Source organism: Petaurus breviceps, unplaced genomic scaffold (genome assembly GCF_028583685.1).
Source record: "Petaurus breviceps papuanus isolate PSGF00001 unplaced genomic scaffold, PetGlider_PUasm1.0 140, whole genome shotgun sequence".
Lineage (NCBI taxonomy): Eukaryota > Metazoa > Chordata > Mammalia > Diprotodontia > Petauridae > Petaurus > Petaurus breviceps.
Genome location: NW_027185698.1, coordinates 39,800,227 through 39,818,054, shown reverse-complemented (window position 1 = coordinate 39,818,054; position 17,828 = coordinate 39,800,227).

Sequence of the window (17,828 nt, the reverse complement as noted above, 5' to 3'; positions counted from 1 at the left end):
CTTCTTTTTATTTTTTTTTCTTTCTAGCTCTGGAGATTTTCTAGGAAAGAAATGTTTGAATATATTATACTAAGGTCTGTGTATCTCCTGAATATCTACTAAGATCAAAGATACACACACACACACACACACACACACACGCACACACGAATTTCTGTGAATTGATTCTACATATAGTCATTTGGATAATGCCTTCCCAAGAGGGCAGTGTAATAAGTGACTGTCCATACCACATCTGTGGCAAAACCATCACAGAACAAAAAACGCAATCTAATTGGAATGAATGGTTGCTCACTTAAAATCATAATTTCTCATTTCCCCCCTTATCATCATCATCATTTTAAAAAATGACAATGCTATTTTATATTTATGTAGAAATTTTCAGAAATCCGTCAGAATCACGAAAGTCTAATTTCGTCCTCTCAACAACCTGGTGAGTAAGGGAGGGTAGGGGATATTACTTCTGCATTTTACAGGTGAATAAACTAAGGTTCAAAGAGGAGAATTGATTATGCCACACAGCTAGTAAATGCCAATGGTAGGATTTGAACCTGGGACTCCTGGTTTTAAATTTAGTGCTCTCTTTACTTCACCATGTTGCCTCTGACTGAATGGTCAATAAAGACTCTTCTAGATGTGCCTCTGATAATCTTTGTTTTGTTTTGCTTTTTGGCGGGCAATTGGGGTTAAGTGACTTGCCAGAAGTCACACAGCTAGTAAGTGTGTCAAGTGTCTGAGGCCGGATTTGAACTCAGGTCCTCCTGACTCCAAGGCCAGTGCTCTATTCACTGCACCACCTAGCCACCACTGCCTCTGATAATTCTATGATTAAATGTCAAACTAATAGTCTTTGAAAAGAGTTTAGAGGAAAGAATATTGCAGGCTGAAGTATGAGGGGAAGTGTTGTTGAAAGAGAGAGACTTTGATTAAACCCTAAAGAAGAAGTAAAATATGAATAGGTACAGAGGAGGAAATAAGCCATCACATCATCAGTAAATAGGGTTAGTTTTGTCTCTTTTTTGTCCATCTAATAATAAAAGCTAGCCTTTATGTAGCACTTTGAGGTTTTCAAAATACATTATAGACATTATTTCATTTTATCTGCAAAACAAGGCTGGGAGGCTGATGTTATTGTCCCTTTTTAATAGATGAGGAAACTGAAGAAGGCAGAGGTTAAGTGATTTTCCCAGAGTCAAACAGTGAGTAAATCTGAGGAAAGAATTGAATTCAGGTCTTCACAATGTTAATGGAATAGGAAGATATTCCCCACCCTTTAATAGGCTTATGTGATCTGCTTTGAGCTCTGGCCCAGCTCAGATACATGGACCCTGAATCACATGGTGCTCAGTGTGGAAGGAGTTTACCCAAGGATCAAAGAACAGAGGAAGAGAGAAAAAGCTTGAGTGGGCAGAGGGAGGAACTTGCCTAGGGGAACTTGTTTGTGGGGAAGCCTAACAGAAAAAAGGTTAAGATATTGGTGCTCCCTGGATTAGTGATGAGTACCCTGTTAAATCTTACCTCCTGGTATCTTAATGATGTCCCAAATAAATATTTTGGTTTTGCCTTTGAGGAAGAAAGTTTATTATATTTTGAAAATCTACCGTAGATATACACATGCATATTCCCTAGAGGCTGCTATGGATATCACACTGGAGTTACAGTCTTCCTAACTCCAAGTCCAGTACCTAATCCACCTCTCATAGCTACCTCTATATTTCTGTCTTGATTTTTTTCTCATGTCTTATTGTTACTATTTCTAGAAATATATAAAAAACAGCCAGAAGAAGGAGATAACTTTGCTTTCATCCCATGTTTACTTAGAAAGTTTCTAGTATTTCTCGATTGCACGTATTTCTGGTTTTCTGTTTTAAACATACTGGAAAAAACTCCAGAACATTATAGCACATATAGCTTCTGGGGCTCCCACTCAGACTAGCATTTCAAGTCCCCAGAAAAAGGCTGATACATCTACCCCCTTGAGTTTCTGTGGATAACCCTGAAATGTTGGGGTAATTTCTTGTGCGAGAACTCCTCAACCTCCATGACACTCTTTTGATGTTCCCCACATTCACAAAATGAATATCTCTAGAGCTAGAGTCTCCCAGATATCCATTTAACCATTTTCTTTCTCCTCAATATTAATTATCCAATTGGCATCACTTAACTTTCACAAAGATTTGCTAAGAAGATGCATTGAGAGATTTTCTTCCCAATGTTCTTCACTCATGCTTTCCTGCTCTAGTGTAGTGAACTCTCCCTTGCCTTGGACACCCTGGGAATCACTGGGGCTATTTGAATTTAGTGGTCTGTCTTTCTGTCTTTCATTTTCCCTGTAGTCCCAGCTCAGCTCTGCGGGCCAGGGGAGATGAAGAACTGTTGAAGAGAAAGACTATGAGGCAAACTGACACACTTTGGCCATCTACCATATTGAAGGCACAGACAAAGCCCTGGTCCCTGGCAGGTTTACTAAGGAAATGGGGGTGGGGGAGTAGAAAAGACATAGCTAAAATCAAAGTCCAAAAATGGGCATAATGGAGTATGGGGCCCAAAATCAGGAAGACTCATCATCCTGGGTTCAGATGTGGACTCAGACACTTGCTTAGACACATGTGACACTGGGCAAGGCAATTACCCCTGTTTGCCTCAATTTCCTCATCTATAAATGAGCTGGAGAAGGAAAGGCACACCAACCAGTGTCTTTGACAAGAAAACCCCAAATGGAGCCACAAAAAGTCAAACACAATTGAAAATAATTCAACAAAAAGTACAAAAATGTCATCTCCAACCAGGGTGCTGTAACAATGAGCATCCTAGCATACCCAGGATGGCTTCTAGCACAAGTTCTTTGATCTGTCTTTCTAAAGGGAAGCAACTTTAAAGAGGTCAGCAATCTTACTTTAATTACATATATATCATTTACTTACTTCAGGGGGAAAAGTCAGAACCCTGAACTTCAGAGAAAATACAAACAGAAATTACAAGCAGAAAAAATACAGAAAAAGTAACACAGATCAACAGACAGGATTTCTAGCTCTCTGACCAAAGCTATACATACATAGTTACCAGGCAGAGAAATACCAACATCTGGGTTTTCAAAGCCTGGGGGCTCCTTAACAGCTACCCAGAGTCTCCTCTGGCTAAATCACAGGAACACTCTACCAATGAGTGAGACCCAAAGCAAAATCTCACTTAAGAGTATATATACCTAGAGCCAGAGGGCATCACAATCCTCTCGACCTAATTAAAAAATATCAAAAGGTATGGGCCTTCCTCAAAAAACAAGCCTCCCCTAATCAAGCTTCTTTTGATGTGCTCCATGTGAGGCCTGTTAATGAATAGGAAAGATCTTCAACTCCCTTTGACATTACAGGTACACTCTCCCCTTTACCCTTTAGTCCCTGAGCAGAATAGATTCACACTTAAAGTGGTGACTACCAGACATTTATCTACAAAAATCACTTTCGGATGTGGCTTAGTTGATGAATGGGTCACTCCCTTGCTTGGAGGAGATGGTGTTTCCCCTGGTAGACCAATTCCTACCAGTGGGATGGGTCATGCAGGTCACTCATTGGAGCTGCTCTGGAGCTTACCCAGCCCTGAGGCTGCTGCTATGCAAAATCTATGGTATGAGCTCAGCTGTTCCCCCCCACCCCAATCCTCATTCTCCTCTTCTTCTTTCCTGCATTCAGTATGATTGACTAAAAAGATCCCTAGATTCTGAATTCTAGCCATTTAGGAAATGCTTGTGCTAGGCCTGCACATGGTCAATGTTACACCAATACAACAATGACAAGCCATCCAAACCTTCACCTGGACTCTAAAAAGAGGAGACAGGCAGAAGTTAAAGGGAAGTTATGCCTCTCCTGATGCTACGCCCCACTTCTTGCCCCCCTGTGAATCATCTTTAGTTTATTGACTCACTTCTTGGAACCAAAGGTGAGAGTTGAGTGCCAGGTGGACACCAAAGGTAAATGAGCAGCCCTGAAAAGGACTTGGCAAGTTCTCATACCAGGGGTGCTAGTCCTTCTGAACATCCCATACACTCTATACACCTCTTTAGCATGTGCATCAGCCACACTCCAGTAAAACCATCTCAGCAGATGGGCTAAATCAGGTTGAGAGTAACCTATAGATCTCAAACCTGTCAGTGAGTTAGGGGAATGTCTACCCAAACTTATGAAGACTTTCCCTAGTGGAATTTGAAGACAACAATTTGTTCCAATAGTCATGAAGGTGGCAAAAGTGGGCATTATAGAGCACTTAGAGCTTGGTCAGACATTGAAGACACCAATGTCATCCACAGCATCCTAGGCTTTCACCAGTCATCTTGACTTTTGTATTGCCACTGGACTTCAATGACTCTGGAAGAGAATAAGACTGATGACTTTATTCAACTCTACCTCACTTAAATCCAATTCATGAATGAGTGAAGACATCACCCCATGATGTCTTTGGACCTCTTTGAACATGAAGGATCAATAGTTATAACTGTTGACTTCCCCTTCCACCCCCCATGGGTTTTCATAACAATCTTCTCACGTGGTTCCCCTATCTGCCAATTCTTCTCAATTCCCTTTGTTGGGTTCCATCCATGTCCCATCCTATGTGCATGTGTATCCCAGAATTCTGCCCTGGGTCCTCTTTTCTTTTTGGATTGACACAAGTAAAAGACATACCATGCAAGTGCTGAGAGAGGGAGGAAGGAAATGGTTACAGGCTCATCATGAACCAGTCAGGGACTTATTTGAGCAGTCCAAAAAGGAAAAATTCTTATAGTCACCAGAAGACGTGCTTCATCTGGAGGGTGACACTTGATCTCGAGATGTAAAACAGAAGGTGCCATTGCGGTATAAAAAATAGAGCTTCCTGTGTAATGGCTCCATGAGCTAGTCACTTGAGAACTTGTCCCTAGAGAGTAGGCACATAGAACCAGTGCTTAAGGAGAGCCAAGCAGTAGGGCTCAGTGAAGAAAAAGGGAAGAAAGCAAGGATAGAAAGGACCTGTGGTACCTGGGAGAAGTGAAGGATGACAGTGGGCCATAACAGCTGTTGGGAACAGAGGTGCCTACAGGGATTAACAACCAGAGGAGAGCTGCTGGTGGCAATAAGCCCTGTCCAATATACTGTCTTTATAGGATCCTACCCAGTACTATAAATCAGGACTCCAGTCTGGGCACCTCGATGATGGCTGTGTACTACAGTGAGATCCTTTTGGCTTTCTGTGAGTTTGGAGAGGAATACCTTTCAGTGTTCTTTGATGTGAGGAGAAAACTGTTCTTTGTTTAGAAGTACCGTGAATCTGAATATTTGTAAGGGGTATTCCTGATGACTATCCTTAGGTGAGTGTCAGTTACTGAAGTTTCCACCTTCCACTTGAAAAGAGGTAATAAGGCAGCAAGGTCCCTAAAGCATTCTCAAGCCCTTGGTGTCAGGAAGAAACCTCTTACACAAGACTTAAAATAGAAGACAGGGAATAGCATAAGATAAGGAAGTTGGAGTCAGGGTATAGAGGATCTTGCCTGCCACTATCACAGGGTTTATATGCTATTTGGTGGTTAGCAATGGTAGCTATTGAAAGGTGTTGCTGTTGTTGTTTTAACAAAATAGCAACATGATCATTGCAATGCATTAAAAGGATTGCCGCACAGTAGTGAGAAGAATGGGTTGGAAAGAAAAAACATTAAGAGGTCTTTGAAAATTGTCCAGAAAAAAGGCAATGAATTCTGCGTTAGAGTGGTGATGGGGGCCTGAAGAGGAGGGAGCCATCATAGTGCTGGAACTGACAGGATTTGTCAACTTATTTGAATGTGGGAGGCAAGGGAAAAAAGGAGGTCAAAGTGTGCTTAGGAAAGTGAGAGGACGTTGGAGGCCACCAGTAAATATACCAATGTTAGTGGAGGGGTGAGTTGATGGAGGAGCAATAGGGATTATTATGAGAGCTATCCTGTAAAAGGTAGAAAATGGAAATAGGATAATAAATGGAAAATTATACCTAAGAGGACCCCAGAATATGGAGTGTAAGAGCTGGAAGGAATCTTCAGATGTAGAATATAGAATTTAAGAGATGGAAAGGATCTTAGAACATAGGGAGCCTATTTAGAATATAGGATGTTAGACCTTGAATAGACCTTAGAACAAAGATGGTGGATCTAGAATGGGCTTTAGAACATAGAATATCAGAGCTAGCAAGTCCTTAGAAATTCTCTTGTGTTTCTCTCACTCGCCATTCCTGTTCTGAAAACTGCCTCCCTGTAAATAGTGAACAAAAGAATTGAACTAACATCATTTTGAACCAATTTTTCTTCTTTAGAAATATTGCCCTGGCAAGAAACTTGAAGATAAGAGGACCCCAGAGTGGCCTATTTTGTTTGGTAGGTTTTCTTTCTGTAATTGTGTTTTTCGGTTAGCAGTTTTAGAAATGGAAAGACCAATGTAAAGACCTGTAGGGTGACTGAATCCAGATAGATGAAAGATTCTGTAGAACCTTTGAATTCCATGCATTCTGTGCAGTGTGAAGTGAACCTAAATTTTGTGTCCTTCAACACACCAGGAATGTGTATAGGAATTGTGTGTATTAAACAATTGTTTCTGAGATGCATCCAAATATAGGGATAGAGGACCCTCTTTACCTTTCCTCACCAATGTTTTGACTGAGTGATCTGTCAGGCCAGTTAACAGATGGTTTTAATGAGTCTCAAATTGACAGCTCAGGCGGCCAATGATGGGATCTAGGAATACCTAAGTTTGCCTATCTTCATCTTTTGCCTTCTTTTTTTTTCTATTTCAAGACAAAAAGAAGGTTCCAGGAAGGAACAAAGTGAGGAAGCAAAGTGTCTTCTGCTGTTTTGGAAACACTAGTTCTAGCCAAATCCTAAGATGCTGTTGAATGTCTTCTTTACCAAGAAGTTGATTTTGAAAAGCCTACTATTAATAAAGATACAAAAAACTCCTTCAGTAACCCAGAGTGAGATAGAGTGGTGAAAGGACTTTGTAAACCATAAAGGATGATACAAATGAAAGATTCCACAATTATAAAAATATACTTAACCTTGGTTGTACCTTCATCTCTGTCTTCCGAGCTCTGAGTATGCCATTTCCACAATGTTACAGGGAAATCTGAGCCCTGGCTCTAACCTACCATTTATTATATATTTCTTCTCCTCCCACCTCCCTCCCCCCACCCCACCATTACTCTTGTACATGGCACAGTCAAGTCAACGGAGTTGTTTTTTCCTATGCGTGACATTCCAAATTCCAACCCCAACTCTAAACAAGCTTTCCCCTATTTCTGAAACGTTCTTCCTCCTTACCTCTATCTCTTAGGAAAACTGAGCCCCGCACAAGGCTTGGTCCAAGTGACCTGAGGCCTTCCTTGTTCCTCTAATTGTTAATACTCACCTTCCTCAATTACTCGGTATTAACTTTGCATGTGTTCTGGAGTCACTTTTCTGTGTTTGTTGATTTCCCTTAGTAAAATAAAAGTTTCTCATAGTGAGGGGCCACTTTGTTTTTTATTTTTCTATCACAAACACTTAGCACAGCATTTGACACACATAAGCCCTTACCAAATATTGATTGAATGGAAATGAATTCAATTGAGGAACCAATTTTGAAAAGTTGATCTTGAGGTAATGACCACATCATCTCAATGTCTGGAGAGTCTTCATGTTAGTCTTCATGTAAAGAACACTGACTCTGCCATCAGAGAATCTGGGTTCAGATTTTGCCTCTGATATTTACTATTTGTGTGATATTGAGCAATTTACTTAAAACTCTCTGGGGATCATTTTCTGTGTCTTTTAAGTGAAAGGGTTGGACTCTAGACTAAGTGCTTACTGAAACAACTTCCAGCTCTGCATGAATGAACTTATGAACTCTTAGCTATGATATTTGCTATGTAAGTTTGAGAAAAATGTTTATGCCTCAGTTTCTCCATATGAAAAGTAGCAGAAAAAAAGCACTAGTGTCTTTACTTCTTTTCCACTTAGCACTACACCTCATGCATGGTGAACCAAAATACATACTGAATTTGGTATCAAAGGACCTCAATTTAAAGTCTGGCTTTACTCATAGCTGTGTGAAGAGCCAAATCATTTCATCTCTCTGAGTCTGAGTTTCTTCGTTTGTGAAATGAGAATCTCCCAGATACCTCATGACTCTGAAGCCAATGGTCTTGTTGTCTAATTCAAGTTCAGTGCCATTGCTTCTTCATTGTGAGAAGCTACTCTGTCTCCCCTCATTTTAAAGAGATCCAGAGAACAGACAGCATCCCCTTCTCCATCTTTGCCTCCTTTGTATGTGACAGTGTGAACAGGATTCCAAACTCATTTGAAAGCATCCCATAGGGGCGGCCAGGTAGCACAGCGAGTAAGAACACCGGCTCCAGTGTCAGGATGACCTGGGGATTGAATCTGGGCTCAGACACTTAGCATCCACCCAGAAACACCTGGCTGTGTAACCTTGAGAAAGTTACTTAACCCCAATTGCTAAAAAAAAATTAAATTAAAAAAAAGAAAGCATCCCATAGATTATGACAGATATAAATATTACCTTTCCAGAATCTCTCCCATATGTACACTTTTAGCGAATTGCTTGCCTTCTCAGTGAGGGAGGAGGGAAGAGAGGGAGGGAGAAAATTTAGGATTCAAGATTTTAAAAAATAGATATTAAAAATATAAACCTATTTGTGTCTTATGGTAGCCATCTTTTTTTTTTTTTTTTTTTTTTTGGAGGGCAAATTGGGGTTAGTGACTTACCCAAAGTCACATGGCTAGTTTGTGTGTGGATGTGTGTGTGTGTGTGTGTGTGTGTTAAGTGTCTGAGGTCAGATTTGAACTTAGGTCCTCCTGACTCCAGGGTCAGTGCTCTATTCACTGTGCCACCTAGCCGCCCCTTATGGTAACCATCTTTAAGGCAGCAGGGGAGGGAAGAAATAAGAAACTTGCATAATTGCACTGTATTTTTGAAAGGAATAGCAAGTTGTGCACAGTATATTTGCAGTTTAATGTGCAACCATCTTTTTATTGTACTATATAATGGAAATGCTTGTTTTATTCCATTAATTAAAAAGAAAATTTAAAAAGAAAAAATAATATTAAAAAATGTTGTTACATGTAATTGGGAAAAAAATTCAAAAAGAGAATTTTTCCTTCTCCTCTGGTTCTCCTTTAGTGTTTTGTGGCCTGGCACTGTGTCCTTGGAAGCTACTTCACTCTACAAAAACTGCTATCAGGTCCTACCAGCTGGGAAGTCTTTGAGGTTGGGTCTAGTGTTGGAATGGGCCTTTTTCCAGTCTCCTTTTTTTTTTAAAGCAATTGGGGTTAAGTGACTTGCTCAAGGTTACATGGCCACTTAATTTGTGTGGGTGTTAAGTATCTGAGGCCGGAACCGATCCCAAGTCTCCCAACTCCGGGGCCGGCGCTCTTACTGCACCACCTGGCTGCTCCTCTTTCTAGTCTTAATAGGCTCTTCATCAGAGTGCTAGCTAACAAGAGATAAATTTTATAGGCCAAGCAACTACTGTGGGGTGGAAGTGTTGCAGGCCAACTCATATGGATTAAATCACACATCTTTGGAAATTTTAAACAGAGAATCTGTCCCATTATCTGATAGTTCTCATTGCCAGAATTTTTTTTCATATTAATTCCTGTTCTTCCCTTCCATAATTTAATTCCATTACTTCATCTTCTTATATGATAATGACTCATCTCTCTCCTAGGCCTTTGAGATATTTCACATGCATGTGGGTGGTTACCCATTCAACCTTTTGGCCAGCTTTGCCAAGTGACTCATGTTTATTAAATCCTCACGATATGCACCAGATACACACATGTCTTTAAACTCTTTCCTTTTTTTTCTCTTCCCTGGGTTCTTCCAGTGTGTCCATGTACATCTGGCATTGAGGCACATTTTGAGCTAAACATGTTATTTCATTTGTACTCTCAGAAGGCTGTAATCATAGTCATAATGATAGCCGATATCTGTGAAATCCAGTCCACACTTTATCTCATTTGATTCTCACATTTACCTGGAGAGGTAAGGAGTGCAAGTGATATTACCCTGAATTTACAGTTGAGGAAACTGAGGCTCATCAAGGGCAAATGACTTGCCCAAGTTCTATGACTAATGTGTGGCATGCTATAGCTGTAATTTGTGCAAAATCCATTACCTTTCATGATGCCTTCCAAGGTATGGACAGCTATTATTAGCATCAAGTTCTCTGACAGTATGTTTTTTTTTTCTAAAGGTCAAGCTGACTCACAGAATCTTAGTAATACAGAGTCTTAGATTCACAGAATTTATATTCACAGTATCTTTGGTTTATATAATCTCACAATTGAAAGGAACCTCAAGGCTCATATTCCATAGTCTCCTTTCCAAATGATTGTGGGAGAGGGGCAAGACAGACAGACAAAAAGACAGAAAAAGAGACAGGGACAGAAAGAGATAGACAAGGAGAAAGGTACACAAAGATAGAGTGAACAGAAAGAGCTCTTCTTTCTCTAATCAAGCTGAACTACCTTCTTTCTTTTATTTACCCCCAAGTACTCACTGGCACTTTCTAATCTCCATTTTGATCTTTTCTTTCCAAGTTTATTACCCTACCAATTCACTATCTTAAACTGAGGTTTTTCCTTGCTTGAATGATTTTGCTTTGTTTAGGCAGAATATTATTTTATGTCCCAGCCATACAGTGAAATGTTTAGTAATGTCTATTATGAGTAATTTATTTTGAAATTCTTTAATGAAGTTTACCTTAGTTTAGATTCATTTGTAAGGTTCAGTAATCTGTAGTCTATAAACCTTCCTAGATTGCTTCAATAATAATAATTATAACTCACATTTACATAGCATTTGGCATACATTATCTCATCTGATCTTCATAACCACCTAGTGATGGAGGTGTTACTAGTTTCCCTATTTTACAGCAGAGGAAAGAGAGGCTCAAGTATTTCCCAGTGTCACACAACTAGTCAGTGTCTGGGAGGAGATTCAAAGTCAGACTTTTTATTAGTAAAAAGACCCCTGGATTTAGAGTCAGAGGTCCTGGGTCGAATTTTAGTTCTGTTAAATGCAACTTGTGTGACTTGGAGTGAAGCATTAGCTGGTTTTCAGTTTCCTTCTCTATCTAATGAGGAAGATTAGACAGAAGACTTTCTTTTCATTTTGCTTTTTGGAGGGAGGAAGGCAGGGCAATCGGGGTTAAGTGACTTGGCCAAGGTCACAATGTTAGTAGGTGTTATCCGTCTGAGGCCGAATTTGAACTCAGGTCCTCCTGACACCAGGGCCAATGGTCTATTCACTACGCCACCTAGGTGCTCTGACAGAGGACTTCTGAGGTCCCCTTCATCTTTAAATCTAAAATGCCATTTCTCAATTCAAATTGGACATTTATTCAGATCCTATTGTATATTGAGCACTGAGGGAGATTCAAAATTTAGATAGGACAAAGTTCCTACCTTCATGCATCTTATAGTCTAGGAGACATAAAAGGCACAAACACTGAAAACTACAAAATAGAATTTTCCATGATAAGTGAGTTAGAGAATTGTTCAGTAGGCTACTATATGAGGTCAAAAAGAAAAGGTCACTAAGGTGATCAGGGAAGAAGAAAGAAGGTGGCATTTGATTTGACCTTTTAAAAATATGTAAAAACTTGAAAAAGGAAAAGAAGAAAGGAGAACATTCCAGAAAAAGGGAACAGCACAAGCAAAGGTATGGAGGTTAGAAAGCATAGTAAGTTCTTGGATATGAATAAAGGAGAGAGACCGAGAGAGACAGAGATAAAGTGGAGACAGGTACACAGAGATAAGAATGAACAGAAAGAGTTGAGTTGGGTTGGAGCCGAGAATTTATGGACAGGGGGTGTAAGATTGTAGAAGACCTTAAATATTAAACAGGGGAGATAGAACTTTATTCAATAGGTAATAAGGAGCCACTGAATTTTTTGAGCAGAGATATGAAGTACCAAAGGAAAATTGGTATGGAGGGCAATACATAGTCTGGAGAGGGGGAGAGAGTGGAGGTGGAAAGATCTGAGAGGACAATATTGAAATGGTCTGACAGGTGTTAAAGAGGGCTTTCGATAGGGAGGTCACAATGGCAACAGGAGGGTAAGGGAGAGTCTGAGGAGATATAATCCCATATTTTATAGGAAGCCCTTCCTATTCCCTCTTAATGCTGGTTCCTTCCCTCTGTTGATTATCTCCAACTTACTTTGTATGTATGTACACATATATAACGCATATATGTGTGTGTTGTATATCTTGCTTTCATGCTGTCTCCTTTCTTAAACTTGGAACTCCTTGAGGGCAGGGACCATTTTTTTGTTGTTTTTCTTTCTATCCTAGTGCCCAGTGCCTGGCACAAAGTAGGCAGTTAATAAAAAATTATTGACTGAAAAAATTTTTTCCACTCATTTCTTATCATGAAATACCTGGGGGAGGATCTACCTTCCAAGGCAAACCCAGGAACTATACAAACATAATTATAAAACAGTTTTCACACAATAAAGTCAGATCTAAACAATTGGAAAAAATATTAACTTCTCACAAGCAGGCAAAGCCAACTTAAAAAAAATAGCAATTCTACCTAAATTAAGTTACTTTTTCAGGGCCAGGATCAAACTATGAAGAAATTATGTTATAAAGCCAGAAAAATAATAACAAAATTCATTGGGTTGAACAAAAAGTCAAGAATATCAAGGGAATTAATGAAATAATGTGAAGGAAGGTGACTTCTGTGTACCAGATCTCAAACTATATTATAAAGTGTTTATTATAAAAAAAATTGGTACTGACTAATAATCAGAGTGGTAGATCAGTGGAATAGTACCAAATGACCATAGTAATATAGTGTTTGACAAACTCAAAGATTCAAGCTTTTGGAAAAAGAATTCAGTATTTGATGAAAACTGCCAGGAAAACTAGAAAACGGTTTGGCAGAAACTATGTATAGACGAATGTTTCCCACCAAATACCAAGATAAGGTCAAAATGGGTACATGATTAAGACGTAAAGGGTGATATCATAAACAAATTAGGAGAACATTGAATAGTTTACCTGTCAGATCTATGAATAAGGGAAGAATTTATAAGCAAACAAGAGACAGAAAGCATTATGGGATGTAAAATGGATAATTTTGGTTATATTAAATCAAAAAGATTTTGTACAAATAAAATCCATGCAACCAATGTTAGAAGGAAGGCAGAAAAACAAGGGGAAATTTTATAGCAAGTTTTTTTTTTCTAATAAAGTCCTTATTTCTCAAATATATAGAGAACTGAGAAAAATTTATAAGAATACAAGTCATTCCCCAATTGATAAATGCTCAAAGTATATTAAGAGGCAGTTTTCAGATGAAGAAATCAAAGCTATCTATACTTATAATGAAAAAAGATTCTAAATCACTATTGATTAGAGAAAGGCAAATTAAAGCAACTCTGAGGCACTCCTGCACACCTATCAGATTGCCTAATATAATAGAAAAGAATAATGAAAATAAAGAGGATGTAGCTGAGTTGTTTCAAATAGCCCATGTGAGACTCACTTGGGACTCAAGTTCATGAAAGCTCTCCCCAACCCACCTTGATCCCTCCAAAAAAAGAAAAGGAAAATTACAAATGTTGAAGGGGATGTGAGAAAATTGGGACACTAATGCCCTGTTGGTGGATTTGTGAACTGATCCAACCATTCTGGAAAGCAATTTGGAATTATGCCCAAAAGATAATAAAACCGTGCATATCTTTTGACCCAACAATACCGCTGCATCCCAAAGAGATAAAAAGGAGGGGGGGAAAGAGGAAAGGAATCCATATGTACAAAAATATTTATAGCAGATCTTTTTTGTGGTGGCAAAGAATTGAAAATTGAAGGAATGCCCATCAATTGGGGAATGGCTAAACAAGTTGTAGTATATAATTGTAGTGGAATATTATTATGCGTAAGAAATGACAAGTAGGATGATTTCAGAAAAGCCTGGAAAGGCTTAAATGTGCTGATGCAAAATGAAGTGAGCAGAACCAAGAGAATATTGTACAATGATCAACTGTGAATGACTTAGCTATTCTCAGCAATATGATGATCTAAGACAATTCTGAAAGAGTCAGGATGAAAAATGCTATCCACCTCTAGAAAAAGAACTAAAGTCTGAATGCAGATCAAAGCATACTTTTAATTTAAACTTTTAAAAAATTTTCTTGGTGTTTTAATTGGGGGAAGGGAGGAATATGTGTTTTCATTCACAATATGGCTAACATAGAGATGTATTTTTTCCTGACTGTGCATGTATAACCTATGTCAAATTGCTTGCCATCTCAGAGAAGGGGCAGGAGAAGAGAGTGGGAGAAAACTAGAAAATTGATAAAAAAAAAGATAAAAAAATTTAAAAAATTTTATAATGAACAAATGCTACTCCATAGAGTCCATTTCCTATGTACTAAGATGATGATGATTTCTTAATTAGTGAAGTAAGGGCACTGATTTATTAGTATCATCCATGAACAGTTGTCTCTGTAAAGGCACCTGTCTCATTCTTCACTCATATCTCATTTTTACTCAACTTTTCTTGTGTTCTGGTATTTGGGGTAGATGGTGAAGGGATCAAGCATAGTGATCCCCAAGGTGAGTCAGAGAATAGTTTCATGTAGCCTGACTTCTTTGAATCAATAGATCACTTCTTCAAAGCACATTGATGAACCATCTCCTCAAAGGCACAAAGGAAGGGACCTTGTAATTCCTAAGATATTAGAAGATCATAGATTTAGAACTGGAAGTAAACTTAGAGGTAATCAAGGTCACCCTCTTATTTGACAGAGTAAGAAACTGAGGCCCAAAGAGGCAAATGGCTTGCTCAGGATCATACAGATACTAAGTGGCAGAATGGGAAGGTAAGCCCAGGTCTCTGGAGTCCAAGTTCAGTTCTCTCTTCCACTGCCACACAGGTCCCACCAACTTCTACAACTTGTGTTTCTCCAACTTCTACAACATAGTCCCTTATGAGAGACTATGAACAAAATGGAGCCCATCTTTCCCATGTCTTCAGAATCTCTACATAAAGGTTATAATATAATCTCTTTATTTTTTTTCCTGCCCGAGTCCAATTTAAACCTATATTAATAGCCTTGTTTGGCTTATAAAAGCACAAAGGTCTCCTTAGACCTTCTAATCCTGGGTAATTAGGGTTTTCAATCAGGCCAATGTTCTTTTTCTAATGGTAATTTTGGCAAATAGCAGGTAATTATAGCTCATTGAGGAGCGATAGCTCACTAGGGACCTGCTAGTGCCAGCCTAATTGATTCCCAGTGAAACAATAGCATTTTTGTTCCCCAATCATCTTTTGTTATTTGGAAAGAGGAATGGAGACAGTGGCCTGCAGTCACTAGGGTCTTAGAAGTCAGACCTCCTGACTGGTTTCAAAAGTTAATGAGCATGTGTCAGAAAATTCATAATCAACCTCTTGGGTCTCAGTTTTCTAATCTGTAAAATGAGTTTAATAATAGCTTTGTGACCATATAGATAAGTGATTTGAGGTCTCTGAGCCTCAATTTCCACATCTGTAAAATGGATTTGAACCAGAAAACTCCTAGCTCCTATTTTGACATTTCATGGTCTATTTTTTAATATTGTATGTCCTAAAGTCCATTCCTATGTTCTAGGTTTTAAGTACCCTTCCAACTTCTACCATGGGAGCAGCTAGGTGGTTCAATGAATAGAGTGCTGGGTCTAGAGTTAGAAAGTTTTATCTTCCTGAGTTCAAATCCAACCTCAGACACTTATTAGCTGTGTGACTCTGGGAAAGTCACTTAACATTGTTTGCTTCAGTTCTTCATCTGTAAAATGAGCTAGAGAAAGAATTGGCAAATCATTCCAATATCTTTGCCAAGAAAACCCTAAATGGGGTCAGGGAAAGTAAGACACAACTAAAAAAAGACTAAACAATAACAAAAAGTACTATCATGTGAGGGCCAAATGAGATAATGGGAAAAGCCATATTTCATATCCTTTGTACATTAATCTTGGTCACAACTGTATTTTCATTCATTTGTATCAAACATAACCACTTCCAACAACCAACTAAACTTGTGCATTTGTAAACATAATCACAAGATTATTGCATATATCTGAACAAGGAGAAAAAGACTAAGCTGGAATGAATTACAGAGTTCACCACTCCAAATACTCATTTTACAGTTAAGGAAACTGGAGTCAAAAAAGGGAGAGACTTACTCAAGTTCACTATCATAGTGAGCCTTACTTGAACCTGGCTTGTCTAACATGGAGGTCAGGGTTTTATCCATTAGACCTTATAAATATTTGGATCCAAAGAGACTGAAATGGTGGTTGTGCCTCCAAAAAGTAAATCACTGGAAGCATCTGATTCTTCATTTCCAAGGAGGTCTGAATGAGTAAGGATTTGACTGCACTCTTTTCATATGAGCTATTCGGTTCTGTTCAATTCAATAAGCTCTTAAGAGGATCCCATCATGTTCAAGGCTCTGGAGACACAGAGGGGAAAAAGCATCCTGTATCCTCAAAGAACTTGCAAGTTTACAGATATTTGGATCTCTGGTGGGTTATCATTTCTAGGTTCACAGTTCACCTTATTTTGACAATGTTAATGAACTTTGGAATTTGTGTTTCTCCTCTGTGAAGGAATATACTTCACTTCTGATATGATATAATAAATAAAAGTTTGATATGTCTCCTTTCTGACAATAGAAAAAGCACCAAGCATCTGAAAAGCTGACAGGTTGAATCTCCATAAAGGATGCTTTCTTGGAGGATGGTGGATGGGTGGTTGATGGAAGGTTGGGTAGGCTGGGGTACTACAAGGCTGTGGATCTTGAATGCTCTCCATTGGAGTCTGAGGGGTAGTGGACAGACAGTTCATTGGTTCTACTGGTCACATTATGTATCCAAAGGAAAGAAGGATTTTAATTTCATAGGATACTTGGTCATATTGCATGATGGTGTTCATGATGAGCAAAACTAAAATCAGACCATGATAAGGATACTTATAGCTTCTATACCACTATGTGTTATAGAGGATGAAGAGGTAGAGAATGCCTATAAATAACTCAATGAGATGCTTTTAAAAATGATATTATGGAATGCCATAGTCTTCAAAGAAGCAACGTTTTAGGTGACCCAAGTTGACTACCACATATTACCAAAGATGACTTGTGTGCAAAAGGAGGCACAAGTTATCATAAGGTGGTAGATTTTTAAGTTAGAAGGGACTTCAGAGATCATAATCTCCAACCTCATGTTTTTACTGGTGAAGAAACAGGCCAATAGAAACTAGGGTCACAAACCCAGCTTTTCCTGACTCCAAGTCTAGCACTCTGACCAGTACACCAGTATGATTGGAAAAGAGAGAAAGTGGCTCATGTAGAAGAAACAAGGAGAAATAGCCTGGCACACACTCTGGCCTGGCATACACTCAATGCTAAAAGGTCAAGAGACTGCTTTCCAGTGAGTTGGGTGGAGCTTTGGGATAGACTTTATGGAAGGATGTGGATACAATTCACATAGGATGAAAAGGTATGAATGGGTTGAAACCTGCACAATTGTAGGAAGTGATAATATCAATCAATGAAACTAGGAACCATCCATATATAATTTACTAAAATAAACAATAATGTACTAAAAGTCCTTCTCTGATTGTGTTTCATCATTTGGTGATGATCTTGGGCTCTTTCTTGGTGAAAGAAAAACTGACAGGTCCTATTGAACTTGGAAAATCTGAAAATCTTGAAATATTGCCCAGAATTGGGCATGCATCTCTCTCTCTCTCTCTCTCTCTCTCTCTCTCTCTCTCTCTCTCTCT